Raw genomic sequence first — 7,031 nt, 5'->3', positions numbered from 1 at the left:
GTTCAAAAAGGAAGCTGAACTTCTGAAGTTGAAAATTCATTTGTACTAGGCTTTGGTTCACTTATTTTTTCCCTTGTTATCCTTGTAATATTGCTACGACCTTGAGATGATGCTCTCCAACTCTCCAACATAGGCGTTTTAACATTATGTTACAATCTGATCAGACTGAGAAAGAACTGCCAACAATTCTTTTGTTGAGAAGAATGAAAAATATAACTCATACCCATTTCACCAATTTTGCCTTCCACTTGCTTTCATCTGAGCACTTCTTTCTCTCCAGCATTCAAGAGGCAAAACCAAACATTTTCAGAACGGGTGCTATGGGATAGAGCACTCTGCATGAAAGTGCGATGGTAAAAGGTTTTATTCTCTTTTGAAAATGGCAGAACTTCATAGTGTTGAAAGTTTTATGGGAAAGCAAACAGGGCTTCTGAGTCTCTCCCACATTATTACAGCTTTGAAGTACCAACTTTCACTCTGTAATTCTTGGAACGCTCCCCCTGCTCACAGAAAATGGATCTTTAACGTGCCAACTGCTCAAACAGAGGCTCTCACTGCCTTTGCAATGGGAACACACTTGTGATGAGGCCGGTAGATAAACCCCATGGTACACCCAGCAGGTCTGCTTCCATCTTTTTTCTGAGCTCCCTCTCTTGTCCTTTTCACAAAGTCACAGCACTAAGTCCAGGACAGATCATCAAAATCATCCAGTCACTTGAAGAACAAGGTGCAGGGACTTGCATCTTGCTCTTTTCTGCCTTTGTTTCCTCTGCTTTCACCTCCATGCCTGTTCTATTTTCTCTGTAAGTATTTATTTTGTTTTCTGCTGATTAGCTTTGTGCCACTCTCCAGCAAGCAGATGGCTCCATTAATGCTCTACCAGCTGGGTCATGAAAATACAGGCCCATACCCAAGTGCCTTGGGAACAGAGTCCCTTGGGCCATTGCATGGCTGCCCAAACTTCTGGTAAGTTGCTACTAGAACAGCAGCCAGAGCAGGAGTGGAAGAAAAGCATCCATACTTCTACCACAATGTTAGAGCAGGCCTGATGACCACATGAGGCCCTAGACTTGTTTCTAGCTAAACGCAGCTAGAAACAGCAACTGGACCATCGTCTGGTGAAAGAGAAGACCTGACTGCAAAGACCAGGCAGCTGGTACTAAGTCTAGCCAAGCTGAAACCAAAGAGACAGAGAAATCCTTCTCCTATCAGTTTGACCCATACTGCTCAAAAGATTGTTCTGCATATGCGAGTGTTACACAAAAGCCAAAACCAAAAAGACCTCCAAGACGACTCAGGCTCATACTCTGCAACCCACGGTGAGGGGACGTAGTATACACACACAGACACTTCTTGGAGTGACTGCTGGCATGCAAGAGTCAATCACGTAGAAATAAGGAGCTACTGATTTGTTACAGATGTTCTGCAGCTGCAGGAAGTTAGATTGGTGGCCCTCTTTCAATGCAACCAAACTTTTAGGTATGCATTTTTGAATTTCTAACAAACCGACACACTTATTTTGAAATGCATATAATTTGATATTTTGTACTGTTACTATTCATACGCAACCATCTTTCATGGGAAGCACATCAAAGAAAACATCATCTTAGATCTGTTCTGTACAAACCCAAACAAATTATTGCCCAGCTTAATTCATGTTGGTTTTGAGAATAACCAAAGCCTGGGTGTGTTTGTCACATTCAATCTATAATCCAAAGAATTCAGCTGTGAAATTTAAAGAAGTGCAGCTAACACCAAAGGAACACAGTGAGTTTCTTAAGGAAGAAAGCTGTCTGTAGTGTTCAGCTCTTAACAGAAAAGACAAAGTACGCATGGCAATTTAATCAGCTTTCAACCAGGGCTGAAAATGAGATGTCTGGCTATGACACAAACACGAGAGCATTTTATTTGTTTGAATTCAATGTCTATGTAAACAAATGGTACAGACCAAGCAACCTCAGCAATAGCAGCATTAGACTCCTTTATACGTGTAGGCAGTTGAAGACAATGTTTGTGCTATCAACAGCACATGACAGTCACACATTCATGCAGTGTATAGCACTACTGAGGCACAAGTATTTTTTTTTTTTTAAGTTCAATTGTAAATTCTTCTGACAATCCACTTAATAGAATAAAATCTCACTCTGAATTCTGTCCTGCCAGTAATTGCTGCAGTTTCTGGTTCTGGGTGGAAGGAAAGGCAGGGAAAAGGAGAAGGTAGAAAAGAAATCTTGGAGACCTTTCACTTCGATCCGTCAGTTCAATGGCTGATTTGTACCTGTACAAGGGAAAGGCCCAGACATGCTCAGTCATAAACACAGTCAGCTAGGCTGATCCTGACAAGGACAAAAGCAGCTGTGTTAACAAGGGGAATAGCACGTCTGGAAAAAACTGAAACATTAGCTATGTATTGATACAGATGCTATTTGCAATCAGACGCAATAGTTTAGCAGTCAAACTCCATCACATGAAGGAAAATTAGAATGCTGCAAAAAAAGACATTTACATTGGAATTCACATCTGTTATTAACACACCATGTTTATTCTTGAAGAGCACTTCTTCTTTAATCACTTTGTAATTTGGACTGGAATATGAGTGGGTGAAATTTTTATATCGGTTGTAAAAGCTGTGAAAATACGAAACAGAAATGCTCAATGGAAGTTATTCTTCCAGCTTAATGCGCAGGTTCTTATCTCCCTGTTCATGTGGTGTAGTTCCTGACTCACAGGTTCATTGAGGAGTACAAGTTTATTCTAGTAAAAAAACCTGTCCTGATGTATCCTGCTATCTGATCTCTGGCCTGGTTGTCTGAGGTGCCAGCTGTCTCCTCAACTGTTCAGTATGGGCATTACCAAGAGATCCAGTGCCTGGGTTATAACGAGTGGGAAGTGGTAATGCTAGAGAACTACTACAGTGACGGAAACGGCTCTGGAGACCACCTGAAAGTGCTTCCCAGACCACCACCGATCTGCAGACCAGATGTGGGATCTGACAGCTTCCCCTTTGGATCTCTCTGGAACTCTCCTACAGCCTTACCGCTTTCCTTTCTCTTGTTTATAATGTAATTCTGCTGGTAAAAGGTTTCTGGATGTTTCCTTGTGGGCCAGATACAGAGGGAGGAGCTGAACTTCAGCTCCCCATGGCAAGTCACAGCTCTCGGAAAACTGTACGTGTCAGTCTGAGACTAATGCTAGAACAAACCATTCAATCAGACCAACTGTGGACACCAATTTCCAAAACACAAAGTCAGAAGGAACATCAGCTATGTCAAATAGAAAATGGACACAGAAGTTTCAGCAGCTCATCAGTCTTACTTCTACGTTGAAGTGCTGGAATTCCATTCTCGTACTTTTGGGTGTTGACCTCTCAAACCTTTATTTTATTTATCTCCTGACCTCAGACCTTCTGATTTGTGTACTTACCAAACAGCCAACCAACAGGCTTAGATTTGTTATTATTTGTTTAGAAACTGTTCAGCTCAGATGCAAATAGCATGATGTGATGACACCACTCCCATTCCTCACTGAGATACTCACTTGATTCCCAAAATGGTACTCTGCATTTCTGCTACCAGTCAGATCAAAAGAAGGAAAGGGGAGGAAGTCAGATAATTATTCTTGGTATAAGTAGGATTAGAGAAATTTAGAAAACACAATGCCTTTTATTTTTGTGCTTTCTGCAATGATATTCCTTTCCAGGTAGATAGTTTTAAAAGTGCCTTGATTTCCTCCTCTCTTTGAAAGAGCGTGAAATCACAGACTACGCTGTTACGTATAACACTCAGCCTTTTTACACTCTGAACACCTCTGATCAGAACATACCAATGTACAATGACGTAGAGAAGAATTTACAACACCCCTATGGAATTCATCCCAGCATCAGTGAAGTCAGAGTGTGATTTACCACTGAAGTCGATAGCCCTGGATTGCAGCCAGATAATGTAAAATGGACTTAGAGGCGTGCTCAGCACAAAGGTATGTCCTTGAGAAAGCAGGTTAATGCAAGCAAGAGCTGCCCTCTGGAACTTGATGCAGCCCAACACTTGGATGTCTGCAGGAAATGAACACGAGGTGGGTGGACATAATTCATTCCGCTTTAACACAGTACTCAGTCAAATTAGTTTGTTCTTTACAGAATTATTTCTAAAGACCCTATGTGAAGTACTAAATGTAAGATTTTTACTTGCTGTTTAAGATTATGCAAAAATCTACATGCAAATACACACATTCTTTTCATTCTACACACATCATCTCATCTATGCATCTGTCCCATCCCCAGGACACAACTCAGTTAATGAGACACATCATACAAATGGAGATTGTTCTGCTGGAAAACCACCACCAGAGAAGGAAGGATTTGCTTGGCGTTATCTCAGGAGCTGGGGGGGGAGGGGGAGGGAATGTCTCTGCAAAGACTTCCCCACGTTCATTAAGAAGAAATGAAACATCTGAAAGAGGAAAAAGGCAATTAGCTACTGGATGATGACTTCCTGCATTTTGAAGGAACCAAACCCACTCCTACAACACTTCCACATTTAAGTCACTGGGAACTTGAAATGTCCAGTGAAGACAAGATCAGGGCTCAGTTAAGTTTTGTGCTGAGAAGCAAATGTTTATTGCCAATAGCTTTTTTGAGGACTTTCTTGCTCGGTGATAAATTAGTTTCTGTCACGTGCTTAGATGCTAGAGATGAATCCAGCATCATCTCATCCCCATTTCTTGCTCTAGAATAAATACTAAACCAAATTTCAGCAGGAAGTCCTATTTATGAGTTGCTCTAATCCCAATCTAACCAAACTGATTTTTATTAGCAGAACTACATGTGGCTTTAAATATTTATATTATCCTGAGATGAAAACATAGTATCAGATGAACAGGATTAAATGCCAAGGACAAAATTTGCAGTGCTCATTTTTTTCTATTACTATTTTGTTTGATTCCATGTGTTTTGGAACAAATTGAGCAGTTTTCAGCACAGCTCTTAAATACGTGGAAAGCATGAAAGACTTAACAGCGCCCACAGTCCAGCTGCAAGAAGAATGCATCTTGTTGGTTTTTGGTTTTATTTTAACAATGACTTGTCAGTGCAGTAGTATATAACAAGTAGCACACTGTTTGGGAACGCAAGCTGAAATATGCAAGGTGGTTTTTCTTCACTCATCAGCTAATTCTGGTCTGAGCAGATTTTCGTTCTGCAGGCAGGCAAATGCCCTCCCAAAACACAGGAATAAGAATACAGGTTATGGTATCCCTACAGTTTTGGACACCCAGATGGCAGCACATCAAACCACACAGTGCATATAGAACGTTTTTCATCCAAAAATCTTTGGGTCCTTTTATAAGCATGCATTAAACCACTCGACATTCTTGCAAGATGTAAGACAGGCCCCATCACAGCCCATCAGTGGCTGGGAAAGCCAGGGCATGGAAAATGGCAGGCATTTTCATAGAATGATTAAGGTCGGAAAAGACCTCTAAGATCACCAGATCCAACCATCAACTCATCCCCACCATGTTCACTATATCATGCCCCTCAGTACCACACCTACATGTTTCTTGAACACCTCCATGAATGGTGACTCCACAGTCTCAATGGGCAGCCTGTTCCAATGCCTTACTGCTCTTCCTGAGAAGAAATGTTTCTTAACATCACCAACTTGGATGTCCCTGGGATACGTGTGCTGATGGCAGAGCAGATGAGTCCCACTTGCCAGCCCTACCCAGGAGATGGGATGCTTTGGTTGGAGCCCTGTGGCTGCTCATGTTCAAGGAACTAGCTGGCTGTTTTCCCACAGGCAAAATTTTGACAAGGTTACAAACTGGATTTTGACACCTGAGCATGATTGTTCTCTTTTTTTCCCTCTTATTCTGTAGTGGGAAAGTATCTGTGATGGAAAAGGGACTTGGCTTACTCTAAGGGTGGAAATGAAGCAAATCAGGCCTGAACAGACTGGAGAGGGCTTCAGACATAGAACAAATCGAGGACTGCCAATCATAGCCTGACCCAAAGAAAGAAGCTGTGTATCTCCAGGGTAAGTGCTTTGTTGTCCCAACAGGGTATTTACCAGCAAAATCAGGGAGAGAAAACACAGTGTAAGGGTGTTTATGTTTGTGCTGGCCACCTTTGATCCCATGGGATTGGGTTATGCTGCCCTATTCTTTCTTCCCCTCAGGATAAGGATTGGTTCCTTGATTCAGCTCTCTGCTTTTCTCTTCCCACCCACACATACACAAAGATAAAACCATTCCCTATAGCAGACTGGGACTTCAGTCAAAAACTAATTATAAACAATAACGGCTCAACAGCTTGTTTCAGTTTGTGGTTCTGTGAATTTGCGATGCAAACTCTGGCTTCAGCCCCCCTGCTGGTAACACACAGACCAGCTTCCTGAAGCAGGGCAGCAGTAGAAGGCTGCAGACAAGAGCAATAGGAGGATGCGGAATAATGAAGGAGAGCAGAAATGAAAATAAACTCCTTCAATCTGTCATTGTCTTCCTCTCTGCCCTCCAGAAGGAGTATACTGGTGATCTTTCTAACAGCAGGGGGAACCTGGCAATCTGCACGTGCATGCCAAAGTGGCAACAAAGTGGAGGGGATTTGATTTGTCAGTCCTTCCACTGCTTTCTAGTGCAAACGAGGCCAACACCTCAGTAGGATATGATGCTGTGTAATGCAGCACATATGCCTGACTCCATGCCAGCTGTGGTTTCATAATAAGACACATGTCACAGACCTCTGGTTCCACAAGATCAAGCTACTTTTTCCACCTAAGAAACTTAAAGATGCTGAATCTTGCTTTTCCTTTTAACCTCAAAGAAACTGGAACCAAACTAATAGTATTTTACTGAGTGATTGCCAAGATGGGGTGAGATTCATTATAATACTTTGGGTAATCAAGGCTGTTTGGTTTGTCCACAGCTACTGTGCACAGTAGCTTTTTTCACAGCATTTTTGATGATTCCTTTTTTTTTGCTTGCTCTCATATGCTATGTTGTCAGTGCTGGATTACAACCCAGTAACACCCAGCTAA

This window comes from Phasianus colchicus, chromosome 4, assembly GCF_987193195.1.
Source record: "Phasianus colchicus chromosome 4, bPhaCol1.hap1.1, whole genome shotgun sequence".
NCBI lineage: Eukaryota > Metazoa > Chordata > Aves > Galliformes > Phasianidae > Phasianus > Phasianus colchicus.
This window is presented reverse-complemented; position numbering follows the sequence as displayed.